The sequence below is a fragment of the Balaenoptera physalus genome (genome assembly GCF_965194825.1).
Source record: "Balaenoptera physalus genome assembly, chromosome: 9".
Taxonomy (NCBI): Eukaryota; Metazoa; Chordata; class Mammalia; order Artiodactyla; family Balaenopteridae; genus Balaenoptera; species Balaenoptera physalus.
Window position 1 is genome coordinate 17,595,530 of NC_138888.1, and position 22,607 is coordinate 17,618,136.

At 42.7% G+C, this 22,607-nt stretch overlaps 2 long non-coding RNA genes across 2 annotated transcripts; one reads left to right on the forward strand and one right to left on the reverse strand.

The window, feature by feature from the left end:
- Window positions 1-369: 369 nt before the first annotated feature.
- LOC309666962 lies at window positions 370-2,435 on the forward strand. The gene is made up of 2 exons (XR_014267426.1): window positions 370-692; window positions 1,373-2,435. It is a non-coding gene; the product is annotated as an uncharacterized lncRNA (long non-coding RNA).
- An 8,678-nt stretch (window positions 2,436-11,113) lies between these two features.
- LOC309666996 lies at window positions 11,114-21,776 on the reverse strand. Its single transcript, XR_014267459.1, has 2 exons — window positions 19,020-21,776; window positions 11,114-13,986 (listed from the first exon to the last, which is right to left on the reverse strand). It is a non-coding gene; the product is annotated as an uncharacterized lncRNA (long non-coding RNA).
- Window positions 21,777-22,607: the final 831 nt, after the last annotated feature.

The following is a 22,607-nucleotide window of genomic DNA, read 5'->3' on the forward strand; positions in this document are numbered from 1 at the left end:
CTTGTCATTGCTGAGTCACCAACCTTGGCTTATCCTCATACTTCTATCCTCTGTGCATTGGCGCTGGGCCTGTGGCTGAAGCTGGTACCAGTGTATTTCTCTTACCATAATGCTCATTTGAACCGTGTTCCGCTTGACCCGTGGCTCCCTCTCCTACTATGGCTCTGAGTGAAGAAGACTCCTCTCTTCTCTTGGCTTTGTCTCAACCTCTCCCAGTTCCCGAGGCAATCTCTCTCCCACAGGTCCCCTGTTCCAAGGGCTGTCTGCCTCCTGTTGAATATATTCTCGGAAACTCTCACAGTTACTCCCCGTGACGCTGGCAGGTATGCTGGTGAGAAGAACACTCCTTCTCCTGGAGACAGATGAGACATTCCTCGGTTTCATTCAGGTATGCCTGAGAGCTGCTGGAGAGGAATGACGTGGCAAATCCTCCCGGACGGCGCTCTGAGCCTCTCTCCCCCATTCCAGAGTGTCCCAAGAGAAAGAAGATGGGCTCCAACATCAACAGAACAGCCGAGGGTGACACTTCTTGGGGCTCAGTGACAGTCAGTGGCAGGTAGCAGCTGCCGAAGGCTACCCTCATGATACTACGTGGCCGTGGGATCACACGGTTTAGTATTGGTGGTGCAAAGGGGACGATCAGACATATGGGGGTTTGATTTCTCCTTCTTTCACATGCTGTGTGACCTCGGGTAAGTTACTCTAAATTCTCTGGGCCTCAGCTATAAAATGGGGATAACATTACCCACTTGACTAGGGCGGTAATTAGGAGTATGTCAGCTAACCTATATAAATGCCCCAATAATTATCCAGTCCCTTCCTTCAGTGCCCTTCCCTAGACTTTCCCTTACTAGTCCGGGAGACCCCTGAAGGGCAGGAACAGATCTTCTCCTTTTATTTATTTCTAGCGTAGGTTCTGGCCCATAGCAAGCAAGCTTGTAATAAACTAGTGAATAAATGAATGCAATTGTTTTTGCAGTTGGTAGCACACCTTTAGTTCCTGCTATCCACAGTTTGAGAAGAGGAAGCTAGGGTGAGGATGCCTGAGCCAGAGCTTCCTGGTCCAAATAACCATGTTTCCCTCTGATGTGGATAACAGAGGTAGACTGCACAAGCTCTTCCACTCAATAATAATGTTTTCTTTTTAAATGGAACTTTTAATTTTATAGACAGAGTATTACATCCTAATAACTAGAATGAAAAGTCTTTCTTCTACTCAACTGTCTCATTTAATTCTTATTACAACTTATTTGGTAGGTAACATTATTGTTTCCATCTTATAGCTACAGAAACAGAGATCTGTGTTCATAACTGATGTTTATCATTCGTATTAATATAATCCTAACCAGTGTATGCTTTCTTTTTCTTCCAGGTTTATTGAGCTATAATTGACATACAGCACTGTGTAAGTTTAAGGTGCACAGCATAATGATTTGATTTACATATCATGAAATGATGACCACAGTAAGTTTAGTGAATATCATCTCACACAGATATAAAATTAAAGAAATAGAAAAATTTTTTTGCCTTGCGATGAGAACTCTTAGGATTTACTCTCAACTTTCATATATAACACACAGAAATGTTAATTGTACTTATCATGTTGTACATTAAATTACATGCCTAGTACTTATTCATCTTATAATTGGAAGTTTGTACCTTTTGACTACCTTCATCCAATTTCCCCTCCCTCCAAAGTGTTGCATTTTTAAAAGATGTCTCAATTTAGAGTAAGACTTGAAGATCTACTACAGCTCAATACCTTTTTCACTAATCCTCAACTATTATTAATTAAACCTTAATTTAATTCTAGCATTCTCTTGGGTTCAAGCAGATTATAGTGACCAAACTAATTCTAAAATATTTTGTAGACCCCAAGATTCATTTAGGGCTTTCACTGGTTTTGGAAATTAAGATACCTTGGATTTAAAAGCTTATTCAAGCAGCTTTGCATATAGTTGTTCTTCTGTTTTCTTGGACTAGAGAAGAAACTAAATGATTCCAATTTAACAATACAGAAATCAATGATGCTGTTTTTGCAGCATTTTTAATTAGCCTCAGTTCCTTATCTGTAAAGGGGGCACTAACAGTATTTGCCATGCCTATGCGAGACACCCGTGGAAACACCAGGGCTTTGCCAGCTGTGAAAAGCTGCAGCTGCTGGATGTAACCTTATTGTGAGAGACTGCCAAAGGTCCTTTCCAGTGCTCATTTTCCATAATTCCAAGATTATGTAGTCCAGCAGTAAACAACATTTTTACTTACAATCTACATTTTTCTTTCTGTCTGGTCCTTATTTTTGCTATGTCTGAAAGAAACTTTGGGGAAAAAAATGCAGTGTGCGTGTGTGTTTCTTTTTTCTTATAGTACAGTAGTTCCCCCCCTTACCCAAGGTTACACTTTCTGAGGTTTCAGTTACCTGTGATCAACTGCAGTCTGAAAATATGAAATGGAAAATTCCAGAAATAAACAATTCGTAAATTTTAAATTGTGTGCTGTTGTGAATAAAGTGATGAAATCTCGAGGCTTCCAGCTCCGTCCTGCCCTGGATGGGAAGCAACACTTTGTCCAGCATATCTCACCTTCAGTCACTTAGCAGCCGGCTCGGTTATCAAATCAACTGTTGTGGCATTGGGGTGCTTGTGTTTGATTAACCCTTACTTTACTCGATGGCCCCAAAGTGCAAGAGTAGTGATGCTGGCAATTTGGATATGCCATAGAGTAACCATAAAATGCTTCCTTTAAGTGAAAGGGTGAAAGTTCTTGATTTAATAAGAAAGGAAGGAAATCATAAGATAACGCTAAGATCTACGGTAAGAACAAATCTTCTATTTGTGAAATTGTGAAGAAGAAAAAAGAAATTTGTGCTAGTTTTGCTGTTGCAATCTGCCAAAGTTACAGCCACAGTGTGTGGTAAGTGCTTAGTTAAGATGGAAAAGGCATTAAATTTGTATAAGATAATTTGAGAGAGAAACCACATTTATGTAACTTTTATTACAGTATGTTGTTATAATTGTTGTATTTTATTATTGTTGTTGTTAATCTCTTACTGTGCCCAATTTATAAGTTAAACGTCGTCATAGGTATGTATGTATAGGGAAAAAACATGGTATATAAGGTTGTCCCTTGATATCTGTGAGGGACTGCTTCCAGGACCCTGGTGGATACCAAAATCCGTGAATGTTCATCTCTTATACAGAATGCTGTAGCATTTGCATATAACCTATGCACATTCTCCCTATACTTTAAATCATCTCTAGATTACTTATAATACCTAATACAATGTAAATGCTATGTAAATAGTTGTGAATACAACCTAAATATTCTGTAAAACCCTCTGGTGGGATGCAAATTCAAGTTTTGCCTTTTGAAACGCCCTGGAATTTTTTTTCCAAATATTTTAAACTTGTGGTTGGTGAAATCCACGGATGTGGAATCTGAGGCTAAGGAGGGTCAACTGTATAGGGTTTGGTACTATCTGTGATTTCAAGGCATCAACTAGGGGTCTTAGAACGTACCTCCCGTGAATAAGAAGGGACTACCGTACACTTTTTCCTTTTTTGCCTATAATAGAGTAAAACAAAAGGCAGTCTCCATGAGCAAGCACTGTGACGAGAATCCAGGTAATAGAGGAGAAAGATCAGAGAGAAAAGGGAGCTGAAGTTAGAGACTGGAAGGGCCCATTTTTGAAGAACGAGGGAGGCACACTGGTTGGAAAGCACTTCCACCGCTCTGATAGGTAATACAATGCATTTCTCCCCCAGAAAACACTGACAGTGTAGATAAAACATGTTGCTCTGGAGGTTTGGAGGTAAGATGCTCGATATAGCTGACAACGGGTGAGGACCATGTGGGGAATAAAGATGTATAAACTCCTCACGCTCAGCCTATGTGATCTGGCACTGCTTCCAGGATTCCAGACCATGTGTACGCTTAATTTAGCCTGGCCCTGCACACTGCTCCCCACGAAAAGGAAAATCTCTCTTAATTTCTCTTTTCTGTCCATTCCCTTTTTATTTCTGTCACTAGAACCTTAAACTATGCCTAGATAGAGGCACACGGTCACACAGATGAGTCTACTTCATCTCTTCCGATAATGAGAGGCAGGTGTACATGATGGGAGATGCAGAAACAGCCTTTGATTAATATTTCAGTCACAGGAGAGGAATTTGGCTACAAGATGAAGGCGTATTAAGAAATAGCTCTCAGATAAATGGACTTTCCGAGTTCATCTTGAAGCATCCAACATCAGATTCACACTGCATCAAAATTCAGGTGATTTATACAGTCTCATTAGGTTCTATTAGTATTAATGGGAAATATGCATGTATATCGATACATGCATTAGTGCAGGCAGATTTCCCAAAGGATTTTTGCTTTGGGGCAAAAGCTGCTATTATGTGCACCTTCTCCACAATGGAAATAGAATTATATCCGCTAAATAAGTGCAGTTGGTCCAACAATGTGACCACTAAAGCCTGGGGCTTGAAGCCAGCTCAAGCTGGAGTTTCTAGGTTTAGCAGGTTAATGACAAACTGTTTTTGTTTGTTCGTTTGTTTTTTGGCTGCGCCGCGAGGCTTGCAGGATTTTAGTTCCCCAACCAGGGATCGAACCCAGGCCCCCTGCAGTGGAAGTGAGGATTCCTAACTACTGGACTGCCAGGGAAGTCCCAATGACAAACTGTTAAGCAGACTGTTTATTCTGAACCTGAACCTTTGACTCCAACTGTTTTAATTGTTTTAAAAGGGACAAAGAGGAGAAAATAAAATGATATTAATACAGTTTAGATCTAGGGTATTGTTAGCTTTGCAAAACTGAAAAGCAGGGGGAATTAACATTTGATACCTCGTTCTCTCCATTCTGTCCCCGCTCACCACACACCCATAGAGCTCCCAGCAGCACACAGAGTCCTGTGTTCTGTTCCTGCTTCCTTCTGCCATACCTCCCCCCAGAGCCTTCTTTCACACTATGGTGTGAACATCTAATAGCAGCATAGCAAGTGTCATCCATTTCACTAATAAACTTGGCCGTGTGACATGACAGGCCTCATGGAAAGGGAAAGAATTTTAGAACTGATCGGTTCTGGGATGGAGACGGAGAATCCAAGAAGGATGGTCATAGCCAAAATCAAACACTCCGTTGCTGCCCCGTGCAATATGGTAGCCACTAGCCACATGTAGCTAAAGAGTTTAAATTTAAATTAGTTAAAATTAAAAGTAACAATTTTGTTCCTCAGTCTCACTAGCCATGTTTCAGATGCTCAATAGCTACATCTGTCTAGTGGGTACTGAATTGGTGAGTGCAGACATAGGACATTTCCACCATCATGGAAAGTTCTCTTAGACAGTCTGTTCTAGTGGGAAATGGTAAGTCAGAATTGTGACACCCAATGATGTTTCCCAGGAAAATCCAGTCTAATGGGCAGGGATGCTCTGTCAATGCTTAAACTGAGTTGGGGAGGTCTGTCTGGTCCCTTTGTTTTGCAGCAAGAACGTGGGCAGTGGCTGGGTGTTGGTGGGCAGACAGTGAATAAAGGAAAACTCTGAACAGCGTGGGCACCTTTGAGCTAGGATTGATCTGATCATTAACTCTACAAGGACTAATAGAGGATAAGAGATGCTGAGGAACTCAAAACACTGGGTTAGATAGAACATGAACATAAATTTTAAAAATTACATAACATTTATGTTAATAATTATTAATGATTATTTTCTATTTTTGGCAAGTGTCTTAGTCTGCTTAGGCCGCTACACCAAATTACCATAGACAGGTGGCTTAAAGAACAAACATCTATTTTTCATTTTTCGAGGCTGGGAAGTCCAAGATCAAGGTGCTGCCAGAGGCAGTTCTTGGTGAGGGTCCACTTCCTGCTTTGCAGTCAGCTACCTTTTCACTGTGTCCTTACTTGGTGGAGGGCAGAAAGAGAAGCAAGCTCTCTCCTGTCTTTTCTCATAAGGGCACTAATCCCACCTTGAGGACTCTATCCTCATGACCTAATTACCTCCCAAAGACCCCACCTCCAAAACCCTCACACTGAGGATTAGGGTTTTTCAACAGTTGAATTTCTGATGGGGGAGGATAAACATATAGTTCCTAACAGCAAGTTAACTGGCTTTATGCTACTGACATAAACCTTCTTTTCAAAAAAACAGTTATTAAAATTTCAAAGGGGGTAAATTTAAGGAAAAATATTAGATGAAAACTAGTATGGGAGAAGAGCAATATGGTAAAATTCCTAAATGTGGTTTGCAAAGGATGGAACTTTGAAACACTGATCCAAGGTAAAGGGTCTGGTCTGTTTCTCAGTAGGGCCACCTTAACCATCAGGGGCACCAGGCACAATGCCCAGAACCCACAATACTTTTAGCGATCCATGCCAACGTGTTAATTTCTTTTAAGGAAACTAAAGTCCGAAGAAAAAATACACTTTCAAGTCAAAGAAATGTCTTAATGAATAATATATATATATAGTATGAATATATTTGAATATATGATATGAACATATTTGTCTTTATACCAACACAATTGTAAAACATAACTTTCAATATTTTTTAATGGAGGAAGTGGCCCACAAAGCCAAAAGTGCCTGGGGCCCATGAAAATCCTACCACCACCCCGTTTTTAGGTACACATGGGAGGAACCTTGAGGCAACGGGACACAGAAGGGTAGCATTTGCTCAGCAGCATAATCAGTGGGCAGGGGTGGGGGACTCGGAATTCAGCAGGAGAGCATAAGTATAAATCAGAAAGCAACAGCAGCGCCCCGTGCATGCTCGCCAGCTAAGCATGGTGTAAGCTAAGGTTCACGTCAGCAGACAGGGTGCCCAGGGCTCAGCCCAGGCCCACCAGACACCAGGCTTAGGACAGCAGGACTAATCCCAGTTCAAGTGATCACTACCTGCAGGTCAGGATGGGTTCTGGGAGCGGACAGAGCTGAGCCTTCGGGGGAAGTTTTGCTGGGGACAGAGGAAAGGCAGGATACTTCGGGGGGAGTTTTGCTGGGGACAGAGGAAAGGCAGGATGGTCAAATCATGGGATTTCAGTCATCATCAATTAGGAAGACTTATTCGAACTATTTAGCCCTGAAATCACATCATGGCATTTAGGGACAATCACCTACTTGGCCTGAGTCAGACTTCTTATGATTATAAGAAACACAAATGAGAAGCAGATATATACATACACACACAGGCAGCAACTCCTAAACACAAAATGTGACTTGGGAATGTTGTCAGATATTCCTTTTGGAAAAGAGAAGTTTATGAAACAGTTACCTAATGCACCCTGAAGGCAAAGACTGGCTAAGTGAAGGCTGACTCCAGGACCTCTTGACAAGGTCTGTGATGAAGGGGTATAAATGCCATTTCAAGTTGAAGAACTGTGGTTAAAGGCCAGGTATGCAGACCGATTCTATAATATCTTGTAGTTTCTCTCTCGTTGCCAAGTGAGAAGAATGACATTGATAAATCACCCTATTATAACTTGGAAAAAAAGCAGCAGGTACTTAGAGAACTGACCAATACACACCTGAAAAAGACAAATGGCTGCAGGAAGATGGCCGATACAAGTTGGAAATTAGTGCTACCCGCTGTGGGAGGAACAGAACAAAACGTAGCTGACAGAGATAATATACCAATCTCACGAATGTCCATCGATTCAGGTCACCTGACAGTCTTCTTGGAAAAAAGTCTCAATTACTATTAATATACATGAAAACACCCTGAAAACTATGCTACATCACGCAAGTGCAAGGTATTATTATAACTTAACCAACTGAAGTGGAAAATTAAAGCAATTATCCATATACTTTCATTTTAGGATCAAGTTTTGGGATATTTGGTCAGGACTTTTTTTTTTTCTTTTGGTTAAATGGTCTGGATATTTACCACTGTGATGTGTAGAATCAGCATAAAGAGTGTTTTGATTTTCTAAAACCTCCAGCTTTCAGGGGGACTCAGAATGACCATGTAATGATACAATAAGTCCCACAGATACCTCTCCTCTGTGAAACTGGGTTATTTTGTGCTGGTGATTGTGTTGGTTTCTACAGTGGCATCCAGCACCTAGGCCACAAATGGCTTCCTTCTTAAACCTCAAGGGTTTCTGCAAACCACATTCCAGTGGTCTGCAGAAAGTGCTGCCCTACATTTTCCATTACCTCAGAGTTGGGCCAAGTCGGCCTGACGGGGAGTCATTAACTGCTTCAGTGCCTTCATGTGTCTGATTAACTACAAATATATAATGTGGTTCAGCGGTGTAGGAAGTCACATGGGGAACCAGGGTGAAAATTCACTGCCATTTTCTCTGGCAGTTGTCAGTGGTCAACAAGACCCAAACTGAAACCTTCAGTTGCCAACAGTTCTAAATAATACGTGTCCATGTTCCCAAGACGGAATGGCCCCTTGGGGGCCCAGGATGCATGGGGGTAGGTTGGGTGAGAGGGACAGAATGGAAGTGGATAGAAAAATGAACTTCTGAGATATGAATAAAGAAAGGAATCGATTAATGGAAGGGACCCATATGTAGGTTTCTGGTGAATTGCTGGTGATACTGTGGAAAGTACATGTGGCATCCAAGAGTTAGCCCATTTTTACTTCAGGAAAACTCATTCTCGCATTCTGCGGCAGCTGCTACTATTTGGATTATGAATAGTAATAAGCCATATGGTGTGGCAGAAAGGAATCACACATCTTTTCACATGGACAAATATTATCATTCCAATACATAAACACGTCAATATAAGTGTTTTTTCTTCTGGGAGCACTACAGCCCCTGATCTCATTTATAAGAAAATGACTCACTCTGGATGTGCAAAAATTACCTGCCATGGTTATTACTGGACTGCACCAGCGGTCTCCTCAAGTTTTTTTTCCCCTTATTTGCAGGAAGACAGGAAGAAAGGGAGGAAGGGAGGGAGAGAGGGAAGGAGGGAAGGAAGGAAGGGAAAGGAAGGATGGGATGAAAGAAAGTCAGAAAGAAAGAGAGAAAGAAAAGAGAAAGAATGGAAAGCTGGTCCAAGGAAGAGAGGGCACCCTGTTCCTTGCTCCCCATCTAGAAGGCAGCCCGACCCCAGAATGCTCATAACTGAGACAGCAGTGGCTAAATACCTAGCAACCAAACCCAGGAGGCAAAGGTGGAAAAGACTTAATCAAGTTACTTAGACTGGTCAGTGAAGGCCTCTCCTGATTTTATTTTAAATGTCTCAAGGACAAAGCATCCATCACGGACCATACATGCCTCCTAACAATTTATCTAGATCTTCCATTTCTTAATTTGGTCTTGTTACTTCTCTCTGCCATTTCATTTTTCTTTATTCTTCCTTGCCCTGGAATTTCCTAGATAAGGTTTTTCTCCTGAGAATCTACCACTTTTGGCACAAGCTGTTTTGTAATCAACCCCAAACTTCTCTTGCTTATGTCTCTTCCTGCCAAGGCTGGGTCATTGTCTTCCAAGGCTTTTCAGTGTCTGGCTTTTTAGGCCCACGTGTGTCCCTGCAGGGCAGACGAGCCCACTGGACTCAGGGAGAGCAGCCCTGGGGTGCTGTTTGCAGGGACGGACAGAAGGGGCGTGGCTTTGCCATTCAGGTCCTGTGTCCACCAAGGGTCAGCCCTAGTCACGTGGAACCAAAGGAAGCCTCGGAGGGAGAAGACCTGGAGGAGACTGGGGTGACCGAGAGAGCTGTGCTCGATGGAGACAGCCATCCTAGGAAACAGCACAATGATGGGCGATACTCGAATCACTTCCATGGTAGCACAGTTTGTAGTGGGTCCTCTCCCCCAGTGTGCAATTCCTATAAGTGAACAAACTGGGATCAGTTTACCAAGTGGCCCGTCTCTCATTCTATAGAGTCCAGATGGCAGATTACGGAAAAAAATCAAATCCCTAGGAGTCTAGGATTAACATATCCACACTAGTATATATAAAAACAGGTAATCAACAAGGACCTACTGAAGAGCACTGGGAACCTTACTCAGTATTCTGTAACAACCTATATGGGAAAAGAATCTGAAAAAGAATAGACATATGTACATGTATAACTGAATCACTGTGCTGTACACCTGAAACTAACACAGCATTGTAAATCAACTCTGCTCCAGTATAAAATAAAATAAAATGAAAAAATCGAATCCAGCATTCACCTGCTGCTCGCACCCTGTACGTCAGGGGCCTTCAGCTCCAGGGCCACCTGTGGCCAGGCCGCTGAGCATAAATGGATGAATCATCAAGGCAGAGAGAGGAGGGGCTGTGGGGGACTGGAGGATGGATGCATTCAAATTAAAACACCTGGCGGCCCTGCATACTCGCAGCAGACCCATCTGCAGACGCGTTCAGCCTCGGGGCCACCAGGTTGTAATTCCTGCTCAGAAACCCATCACCCTCCTCCGCGTGGGCACCTCCCAGGTTCCTCCACGGGCAGCCCACGCCATCTGTTTTCCCTCACTCTCAGCTGTGCTGGTCTCAATCCATACCTTTTGGTCAATGTCACATCCACTGTCCCAAGGGTATCACTTACACAGTCCAGCCCTTTAATAGGCTGCTGGGTGGAGGTGCACAGCGGCGGACCCAGGAATCTGTGTTTAAGACAGCCTTCCAGGAGATTCTGCTGCAGGCTCAAGGTTTTTGTTTGTTTGTTTGTTTTTAATAAATTTAGTTTTTTATTTATTTTTGGCTGCGTTGGGTCTTCGTTGCTGTGCGTGGGCTTTCTCTAGTTGCGGAGAGCGGGGACCACTCTTTCTTTTTTAACATCTTTATTGGAGTATAATTGCTTTACAATGTTTTGTTAGTTTCTGCTGTACAACAAAGTGAATCAGCTATATGTATACATATATCCCCATATCCTCTCCCTCTTGCGTCTCCCTCCCACCCTCCCTATCCCACCCCTCTAGGTGGTCACAAAGCACCGAGCTGATCTCCCTGTGCTATGCGGCTGCTTCCCACTAGCTAACTATTTTACATCTGGTAGTGTATATGTGTCCATGCCACACTCTCACTTCGTCCCAGCTTACCCTTCCCCTCCCCGTGTCCTCAAGTCCATTCTCTATGTCTGCATCTTTATTCCTGTCCTGGCCCTAGGGTCGTCAGAACCATTTTTTTTTTTTTTTTTTAGCTTCCATATATATGTGTTAGCATACGGTATTTGTTTTTCTCTTTCTGACTTACTTCACTCTGTATGACAGACTCTAGGTCCATCCACCTCACTACAATAACTCAATTTCATTTCTTTTTATGGCTGAGTAATATTCCATTGTATATATGTGCCACATCTTCTTTATCCATTTATCTGTCGATGGACACTTAGGTTGCTTCCATGTCCTGGTTATTGTAAATAGAGCTGCAATGAACATTGTGGTACATGACTCTTTTTGAATTATGGTTTTCTCAGGGTATATGCCCAGTAGTGGGATTGCTGGGTCATATGGTAGCTCTAGTTTTACTTTTTTAAGGAACCTCCATACTGTTCTCCATAGTGGCTGTATCAGTTTACATTCCCATCAACAGTGCAAGAGGGTTCCCTTTTCTCCACACTCTCTCCAGCATTTATTGTTTGTAGATTTTTTGATGATGGCCATTCTAACTGGTGTGAGGTGATACCTCATTGTAGTTTTGATTTGCATTTCTCTAATGATTAGTGATGTTGAGCATCCTTTCATGTGTTTGTTGGCAATCTGTATATCTTCTTTGGAGAAATGTCTGTTTAGGCCTTCTGTCCATTTTGGGATTGGGTTGTTTGTTTTTTTGATACTGAGCTGCATGAGCTGCTTGTATATTTTGGAGATTAATCCTTTGTCAGTTGCTTCATTTGCAAATATTCTCATTGCGGTATGCAGGCTTCTCGTTGCGGTGGCTTCTCTTATTGTGGAGCACGGGCTCTAGGTACGTGGGCTTCAGTAGTTGTGGCACTAAGGCTCAGTAGTTGTGGCTCACGGGGTAACAGCACAGGCTCAGTAGTTGTGGCGCACAGGCTTAATTGCTCCACGGCATGTGGGATCTTCCTGGACCGGGGATTGAACCCATGTCCCCTGCATTGGCAGGCGGATTCTTAACGACTGCGCCACCAGGGAAGTCCCCAAGCTCACGTTTGAGAACCTCTGCTCTCTCCGGTTGCTCTCATCCTCACTTTGCCATGTGCTTCAGTTTGCCTGTATTCCTCCTAAATTGCATGCCTAAAACTAAACCTTGACCCACACAGACTATTATCTCATTCATTTTAGAAGAATAAAGGGGCATTATGAAGATTAAATTAGATAATACCCATGAAATACTTAGCACAGTTCCTAGCACCTACTAAATATGTAATGCATGTTAGTTATTATTGTCATCATTAATCAATGTGTTATATTAATTATACAACAGTTTTTCAGTGTGGTCTAAGACCAAATGTACTTTTAGTGCACAGTAAGTTTCTACTGTGGACACTCAGTGTCAAATTCCTCTAGAGTTTTTGTCTCTTATTTACAACTCATATATTTACATAGTGAATGGAAAAGTAAAACCTGTATTTAAAAAAACCCAGAAAACAAAAAAAACGTGTACTGAAAACAGTAGCATAAATGGTAGGGCTGAAACACCCTCATTGATGTAAGGAAGTGATCTTGTTACATCAGCTAAAAGCTCCACAGGTCTGGGGAGGAAGACGATAGATCCCCCCAAAAGGAAGGAAGCAATCACAGAGGTACGATTCCTTTGAAGTGGTGAAAGGAGAGATCAAACATAAATTTTAAGCTTTCTGATATTTCAAAGAACACAGAGAGTCTCTTTCCTAACCCTCCTCCAATTTTAAACGCCCTGCAAAATCTCCACCCTTCTTCCATTTTAGTTAAAAGACTATTTTAAATATAACTACGCAAAAAGTAGAAATGGCAGCCTGTGCTGGGTCTGTATTAAAATCCGCTCAATAAAGAATTCTGACTTTCATTAAAATAAGAGCTAAAGGAGGGCCAAGAGGCTGACCTTCACGTTGTTCAAGAGTGACACCAATCACCTGGCCTTGGCACGCACATGGATTTCTCGTAAGGATGTCGGCAGGTGTTTTCTGAATTGCATCCAGAATCGCACTGGACAGAAACGCAGCAGAGGTCGCCGAAGCCACATCAATAATGATAAGCAGGCTGCTCGCGGCCCCCTCCGGCCCGCCCTGTGAGCCCACGGAGATCCCATCACCACTGAGTCCACAGGAGGCAGCGTCTGCAGGAGCCTCTAGCCAAGTGCCAAAGTCATGTTAACACACTTGAGATGGACACTCTTAACAGTGCAGGCCAGAGGTCTAAGGGAATGAAATGAGCTTAGGAGAGGAAAGTGGAGGAGAAAAAGCACGCAGATTTTTTTTTTTTATCAGTAGGTTTCATTTTAAAATTTGGGATATTTTCAATACAAATGCTTACAGTGTTATAACACCACTGCCATATTTTCAAGTATACATTTTTTTAAAGTTAAGAAATTGTGCACAGGGAACTCTGCTCAACGTTATGTGGCAGCTTGGATGGGAGGGGAGTCTGGGGGAGAATGGATACGTGTATCTGTATGGCTGAGCCCCTTTTCTGTGCACCTGAAACTATCACAACACTGTTAATCGGCTATACTCCAGTATAAAATAAAAAGTTAAAAAAAATAAAGTTAAGAAATTGTAATAAAGGGGAAAAGCTAATTATGTTCCTTCTTGAAATTCTAAGTAGTAAGTACAATAAAGTAAAATAAAATTAAATCAAGGGTCACATTTGAAAAATACTATTATTCTGAAATTCTCCAGGTTCCTGCCTCAGGAACACCTGTTCAGTAGCTTTATTGACTGATGTGCATATTCCCACACGCAGGTTGTTGCCTTCCTCCAGCTTGCCAGCCTGTATTCAGAAAACACAACTACTGTCCAGCCAGGGAGGGAAAGCGGGTCCAGGAGTCACAGCAAAGCTCAGTTCTAATCCCTGTAGTACTACCAATCTTGGGTAATATTGAAAAAGGTATTTAACCTCTGTGTCTCAGTTTCTCTTTCTGTAAAATGAGAAACTGGTTAGATCAGAGTCAGAACTAACTAGAAATAAATGTCAAATGTCCAGAGGGCCTCATAGGTACTCAGAAATGCAGGGAAGGAGGGGGACGTGCAGCCACCCTATACACAGGGGGCAGCAGTGCTCAGCCCCAGCTGATTATTGCCATATCTTCTGATTCTTTTTCAAGGAAATATGTTTCTGGATTGCTACGTCAAGTCTTCTGAACTTTAAATGTTGGCTTAAAGATTAAAAGAAAAAAAACTATTAAAAGTACTCTGCAGGGACTTCCCTGGTGGTCCACTGGTTAAGACCTTGCACTTGGTTAAGACCAAGGGGCCCAGGTTCGATCCCTGTTCAGGGTACTGGATCCTGAGTGTCGCAATTAAGACCCGGCAAAACCAAATAAATAAATAAATAAATAAATATTAAAAAAAAAAAACTCTGAAGGTGAAATAGAACACGTGTATGGCCCCTTAAAGTTCTCCACCTTCTATGATTCAAAGTTACCTTCAAAACCTTCCTGGGGGCTTCCCTGGTGGCGCAGTGGTTGAGAGTCTGCCTGCCAATGCAGGGCACACGGGTTCGAGCCCTGGTCTGGGAGGATCCCACATGCCGCGGAGCAACTAGGCCCGTGAGCCACAATTACTGAGCCTGCGCGTCTGGAGCCTGTGCTCCGCAACAAGAGAGGCCGCGACAGCGAGAGGCCCGCGCACCGCGATGAAGAGTGGCCCCCGCTTGCCGCAACTAGAGAAAGCCCTTGCACAGAAACGAAGACCCAACACAGCCAAAAATAAATAAATAAAATAAAAATATTAAAAAAAAAAAAACCTATCTGGGACTTTTCAGTCTAAACACGCAACCTCTTGATTTTCTTCACTTGTGTACTTGTGATAACTTGCCTCCCCTTTCAAACTCTCAGGTGAATTGTGTACCTCTTTCTCTGGTGGATAGAAGAGAGTTTAAGTAATACAACTATGTATATTCCTGGCAAAGTTGATCATCTAAAGCAAAGGATGCTGCCAGGTAACCAGATTCAGTGGGCAAATTGATATGAATAAAGCCAGAGGTGGGGGGGAGCTGCGAGGAGCAGACAAACTAGAGAGAAACTAACACAGTGAGTGTGAAAGAATAAAAATGTTTCATGTTTAGCAACCAGTAGCTAAGAAGGAGAAATGGGAAAATTTACCTGCAATGTCATGCAAACAGAGAGAGGAGGAGTTTTGAGAGTGCAAAATGTTCCCTATGGCAGGAGTGTTGCTAGCAGAGAAATTTTGTTCTGAGCTCTTAGGATGGGCACTGGTGCCTTGAGATTTCTGTAGAAAAGATTTGGCTAACTCAAGGAACAGGGAAGTATCAGAAAGGTTTGGGGCCTTAGGAGTAGATCTAAGGAGAAGAATTAGACTTCTCTTTTATCCTAAGCAGAGACAGACTGTTACCTAGTACACAAGACAGCCATAATTTCTAACTTGATGTAGTTTACACCCTACAGGATCCCATTCATCAACCAGCATTTCGTATTTTTCCTTAGAAATACGCTTCTTTCTCCCTGTTCAACTTATACCGCTCTGGCCTGGTACCCCTGTCATCTCATGTTTAGGTCCCGTAACAACAGCTTTCTCACGGCCTCCAGAATCTTCAGAATCCAATCTATGTGGACAGACTACTTTTCCTTAAACTCTGCTTTTATCATGCCATTCTACTGCTCCCATACCTTCCATGACTCCCAAGTCTTAACTCCTTTGCTTGGCCTTCAAGGCTCTCTAGGATCTGCTCAAGTTTATCTCTCCCCGACCCTCACATGCATTTCCTGTTCAGTCACTCAGTACTGTCCCAGCACCAGGGATGTTTCCGCATCCCAGCATTTATTCAACACCATCCCCTTCACCCGGATGCCCATCCCTCTTCTTTCAAAATTCTATCCATCCTTCTTGATCCATTTCCTTCACGAAAGCTTCTCCAACCTCCCTGACTTCAGAATCCCTGTTGCATTTAGTGTGTGAGCCATGCACTTGGATACTCTTTTATATGTTACTTTGTTCTCTAATTGTTTCGTGTACATGTAGCTCGTCTCTCAACTACATTTTGACCTTCGTGAGTCAAGAGCATGTCTTCTTCCTCCGTGTTTTCTGCACAAACAGTAGAGTAAGTACAGAAGCCAGACTCAGTGAGCACTTGCCTGATGCTTTGTTCAGTTGAGCTCATTTGGAGAGAGGGAATGGGGGTGAATGGGGATTTTAGGTTGGAAAAAAAGAAAAACGGTTTGGGTCTCGGGGGTGATGATGATCACACAGGACTACAGAGTCAGTTACCACTGTTTACTTCCCCCAAACACCTGTGCCTGTACATAGCACCCACTGGTGACTGCATCCTCATATTTAATCCGTCTGTGCTGAAGCTGGCGTGTAGAACCACTGTGCTAAGTTGTGTGCAGGGCAGGGACCTGATCTATCAACTGTCCTTGAACAGCACACAACTTTGGGGATTTGAAACTGCACCTGGAGGCAAGCTCCCGAATTTGAACTTGCAGGGGCTGCTCTTATCCTCTTGGAGAGGATTATCTGGTCCTGTCCAGCATGGAGGTGAATTTCTAAGTGACACAAGCAGTCTGCAAGACCAAAGACACGCAGAAATTCAAATGCACTGAGAACAAAGAATAACTAGGGAATTATCCATGGAGGAACTACTCTGGTCGTCCAGGCAGAGAAGGCTGAGAGCAAACGTCCAACATTATGGCTGTAATGACCTGCTTCTGATGGCAGAGGCTTATATTTCTCACTCCCACACTGCTCGCTATGCAGACAGCGCCTAACCCATCATTCAATCTCTGGGTCTCACCATCTCTGCAGTTAAGATAACACCCCGCTGACCACAAGAGAGGTTGGGTGCATTAATTATGATAGAAAGACACTGTGAAAGTACACCAGCCTCTCCAAACTTTGTTTCTGTTGATGCACACAGGCCCCTGAGCAGCCATAGGATCACAATGAATTTCAGTCCCTCCTGCCCTGGGCTGTGCCTGGCCCTGGCTGTCTGAGTTGGCAGGTATTTTACCTATTGCACAGCCCGGAAGGAGCTCAGGGGAGCCTGGTGAGCTGCTGCCAGCAACCTAAGGCAGTGTCGGGGCCTGATGGCCTGGCGGTAAGTGGCCACTCACTTGCCAAGGGAACTGGTGACAACATGTAGTTGCCGAGATGGAGCCAGAGGCTGAAGAGCTTCCAAAAGAGGAGAGAATTTCCAGAACGGCAGTTTGAGTAATCAAGGTTGAACAGAACAACAGGCGAGCTTGAATTTGTGATAGGTGTTTACAGTACAATTCTGATCTTCTCTCATGTGACTGACTGTATCTTACCTGGAAACTCCTCGGGCAAGGAACTGGGGGGGAAGTGGGTCTAAGTGGGGAGGACCAATATCTACACCTCAGCCCTTTGTGTATTTCCTGAGTTCCAGCCCCTGCCTGGGCCCCTCGGGCCGTCCTAGCATCCTGGACCCAACCAGAGCCTACTGTTCCATCAGTTCCCAGCCCCAGGGAGCACAGACATCCCTTCCTGCCCTGAGGGCATGCAGGAAAAAGCCCTTTTTATTTTTCTGGTTTGTCAAAATGAGCTCCTAATAAAAACTAAGGCATTTAAACAACCGAAATATTACAAGAGCATAGAAATGGTTCAGTCTCCAGAACACAACTGATTGATAATATTTTGCTAAGTGAATGACTTGGATAAACGAAGGTGGATGTCTCCAAAGCTTGCATATGGATCTGAAAATTGTGCCTTTTTAGTTATGTCTGGGAAGAATATAGTATTTTTTTACCTTGATTTCTCCAAAAATATGCAACATGGCTTGCCAGCCGAGATATAGCATGAAAACCTAAGACACCGGGCATGGTGAGCATTCTTTAATGAACAGAAGTGATTATTCTAGAAACCAATGTTTTAATTTGTTCTTGGAGTCAACTTTATGTTATAAAAGAAGCTAAGTCATACTGCCAGGGAAAAGACAGGTAGATCACATTGCTGCCACCAAGAGAGAATTTTTTATTCCGATCTAAAAATCACCCATGTTTGCAACAGAATCTTTTCTATTTCCAAAGAAGTTCAAATTCACATTAGAAAGGAGAAAACACAATGAAAAGTTATACTATGGAACAGTGAGATATACTAACTGAAAAAGCACTGCACTGGGGTTGGGGTCTAGGATCTTGTAGTCCCACTCTGGGTTCTTCAAGTAGGGGAACTTCACTTTATTCAGTTATAAAATGAGATGATCAGCCAGGGTCCCCAAGGCCTGGGAATCTGTGTTGTTCTGGCAGGCTTTCAGAACTTGACCAATTCATCTGAAGTAAACTCAATAGTTCTCAGTGACATAAAAAGAAATAGGAGGTCTGAATATGCCCAGTTCAAAAATCATAAAAATTAGCTTTAGACATTAGTACGCACCTTTTTCATGCTCTTCTGATCATAGTATATACTATGATCATTATATATATTTACACACACAGACAGGTGTATTTATATAATCCTAAATGAGATACATTTAAAGAAAATCAAAAGTAACAATCCAACCCAGATTTCCAAGAAAACACTTCACCTGTGTTAAGAACCTAGTTCGACGTTACAATCCCTTTCTGTCAGCGAATCGTGTTGCTTCAATAAGGTAATGTCTTGCATGCCCACAAGCTTTGTGGTACGGTTCGTCAATAAAATTAGAAAAATTTACACCCAAACAATTCATCCAAAGTCATTTATCACTAATACCATTTGGTATGTAGAAGGCATGTTACACCCAAACAATCCATCCAAAGTCATTTATCACTAATACCATTTGGTATGTAGAAGGCATGTTACACCCAAACAATCCATCCAAAGTCATTTATCACTAATACCATTTGGTATGTAGAAGGCATGTTTCACTTTAAAATAACGAGCAAGGCTACAGTCCTTTGATTATAAATTCCCCTTTCATCTTAATTTTATGAAAAGCCACAAGGAAAATGCCCAGCATGATGCCCTTGATATTTAAACACTTCGTTCCACTTACCATTAGTTTGCTCCAAAACTCAGCCTCCCTTGCAAAATGCTCCATATTGAAGAGATAAATTTCGTGTTCTGCCTTGTCAAATGTGTCACTTGGACTGCTCCAGTGACTGAACACAGGGAAGCAAACATTTCAGCCAAGCTGCTTTCATAATACTGATGGTTTGCTTTCTCTCATCGCTGAGAGTCTTGGGAGAAATGAAATTTACATACGTTGGGATGAGATGGGTGTGGGCATTTCCCATAGTTATGATTCAAAACCAAGTTATGTTTCATTCAGGGAGATAATAATATAACTCAAAGAAGAAAAGTATCCCCTAGCATTGCTGCCACTTAAGACATGACAACTCCTACTGCCTTGTGCCAGTGCACCACACCGCAGTCTCTGTGCCAAGAACAAACCTACAGTGGGTGATGTCAGCTCCTTCTGGCATTTTTTTTTCTTTTTTTATGGCAGACTCTATTAACTATAAACCTCTCAGCTCACTTGAAGGTGTGCACAGTAACACAAGAATAGACATCTGGAATGCAAGTCTAAGGTTGCAAGGTCAGGGAGACAACTTTTGACATTATTGTGAGCAAAATTAACCAAAGTCAACTACTACATGATTCATCCTGTGTGTGTTCTGTTAGAACAGGTAAAATATGATTTTTTAACAGCCGCATAAAGATATATGTGCTTGTAATAGTCTCACTTTTTTCGTATGAGAGATTGGAGAATAAATAACTTCCTTAAAATGTCCCAGAGAACTGGATCTGTGGTTATCATCGTAGGCATAACTCAGATATGAGACACTCCCGTTTTCATTAGTTCTGACTATTCTAATGGTCACTCGAAAGTAACATATGTGTAAACAGAGAGGTTTTTTTTTTTAAACATTTAAAAAAATTAAAAAAATTTTTTGGCCATGCAGCATGCGGGATCTTAGTTCCTCGACCAGGGATTGAACCCAAGCACCTTGCAGTGGAAGAGCAGAGTCCTAACCACAGGACGGCCAGGGAAGTCCCAATAGAGAGGTTTAACACCCTCTACCCACGATTCTTGCAAGCTGAAAAAGGAAAGGAAGGAAAAGCAGAGACTAGAAAAAGCCTGATGGCAGAGACCTGGAAGAACTGAAGTTCTTTCTTTCTGGGCTTGCATGACCTTTACATGTTCAATGAACATTTCTCAGATATTTAGATTTAATGAAGTTGTCAAAGCTTCTGATGAAAAGCAAAATTCAGATGCACAAAATGCATATCCTTTGATAAACCTTCCCCTGAGTGTTCTAACAACATTTCCTTTCTTTGCCAGTTTCTAATTACACAGGACTTAATGAGCAGTGGCCCTTTACAGTAAAACCTGACTGTGGTCAACTGCTGAGCTTTACTTCCAAAGGCTGGGGTGGAAAATCAGAAGCCAACATCCTGCTGTTCCAACACGAAACAAACCACTTTGATAGTTATTCTCTTGCAGGAAGATTTTCCTCTCCTCATTTTAATATGTGTAGGGATTTCTAAAACGCTTAGTTTTATAGAGTTTCACCCTGGAAAGCAGTTATTTATGTCTGGTACATTTTCTCCACTTCTTTCATGCCCCAAATTAGTTTCAACTTTGTCAGATTAACTGCTTAAATATAAAAAAACAACTACTGACAACCAAGGGATCTGGGGAAATGGAAAGGTGATAAAGAATAGCACATTTTCAAGAGAAGAAAGATGATTCTGTTGGAGGAATATCTAAAAGTACTTGTTTACTTTTCTTCCCCGGAAGCCCCGAGGAGGGCTATACTTAGTGTAACTATTCCATGAACCACTGCGCCCATCAGAACCTGTTTTGTGGGTCCTGCCTCACAGCCGAGTTCATCTCTAACTGCTGATGTTTGCGGCCAGGGTGAGTCATTTGAACACTGGGCAACTTTTCCAACCATGTGAAGCAACTATTTCGCTCTGGCAGGGAGTCTTCTTTCCCGCTGGTGAAATCTGATGTTCTATCTGCTTACTATTCACTTCACTGAGTAGGGACATAGGTACTTTTATAAAATAGATACACTTCATATTAAACAGATACACTTGTGAAAGACTACACACAAACCCACCATTCTAAATTAAGTCATATGTTTTAAAAATTCAAGGGCATCTTGATACTTAAAGGAATCCACGGCACATCCACTTTTAAGAGGCAAAACAACTTTGCAAGTGTGAGGGTTTATAGACTGCATTGTCTTAAATTGAGGGACACGAGTTCAGCCTGCTGTGACTGACTCAACTAATGTCACTGGAACACAAAACTGACTCTACAGGCACGTTTTGGTCGTCCTTTGCACAGAGAGTGGTTATGAGAGCTTTCTTGAGTATCAGTGAATTTTACTCATTTGCAAACAATTTACAAGAAAAAGAGGATGCAAAATCGGTCTACACTGTCCAAAAAGTTTAACTGATGCAAAGCGCAGTCTGTAAAGGATGAACCAGTGGTGCCTTGAAAATGTGCCTTCAATCCCCTCCTACTTCCTTGCACAAATCCAGTGGGTGGAGGACCCAAGGTCTCCTCTTTGTGAAATGTTCACTCCGCTTGGTCTTGGAGAACGGCTCAGACCCGCACATGCAGCACAGTGCTGTGTCTGGTGCTACCACACACACTCATAACAAAGTTTGGAGGTTTCAATTTAGGGTTGTTTCCCCCTCTCACTCTCTGTATCCTTCTTTTTTTCCTCTCGGTCTCTATGCCTCATTCACTGAGTGTGGTAGAAGCCAGACCCAGTTGCAAGATTTCCTGGCTTTTTTTTTTCTAAGAGTCTGACTCCCAAAGGGAAGACTGAATTTAAAGGAAGGAGCAGAATATCTTTGAGAAACAGGTCTGGGGGTAGAGTCAGGTTCCAGGGTCCCAGGGAAGGGTGGTTCCCTGGCTTTGCCCTGGGGAAGCAGAGGGTCCCAGGGAGGAAGAGCTGTGGTGTGTCTACAGAGGAGAAACTATAAGCCTGGGACTCACAGCTTCCACAATGATCCTCACGCCTCAGGAGGACACGGGAGCAGCAGAGGACTGCTGGATGTCCAGGCAGCCCTGGAGGCCCAGGCGGTACGGCATCGGTGACACCACGACAGACCCCACAGCCAAGGCCCCTCGCCTTCTGGGCACTTGTACCCCTTCCTGAATCTGGTGAAGTCCTAGGAAGGAGAGGAAAGCCCAACAAGGACAAAAATGAAATGCAGCTGGGGGCTCAAAGTTGCTTTAAAGGAAATATAAATCAAGTCACATTTAGTCCTCACTTGAGTCTGAGGACAAGGATTGTATCAGCTACTCATTCTGATGCCAAGCAATGTGGTGAGGCCTTGGAAGGTCTGCCAGTTTCTTCTATGTAAACAGGTGGAATCACATCTCTAGTGTTACAACTAGAGAGCTAGATAAATGCCGTGTTATTACTTTACTCCTGGACTCAAGGTCGCCTGGTAGCCTTTGCTCTTTGGGCATCACCTTGACCCTCACCATTGGGCTCCTGAGTGGGAAGTTTATTGCTGTTGTTTCCTGGCTCTGCACAGGTAAGTGGCGCAAGTTGAAACAACAGATGGTGAAATTTCTGAATTAGAAGTGGTTATTGTGTTCATTGTGATTTTA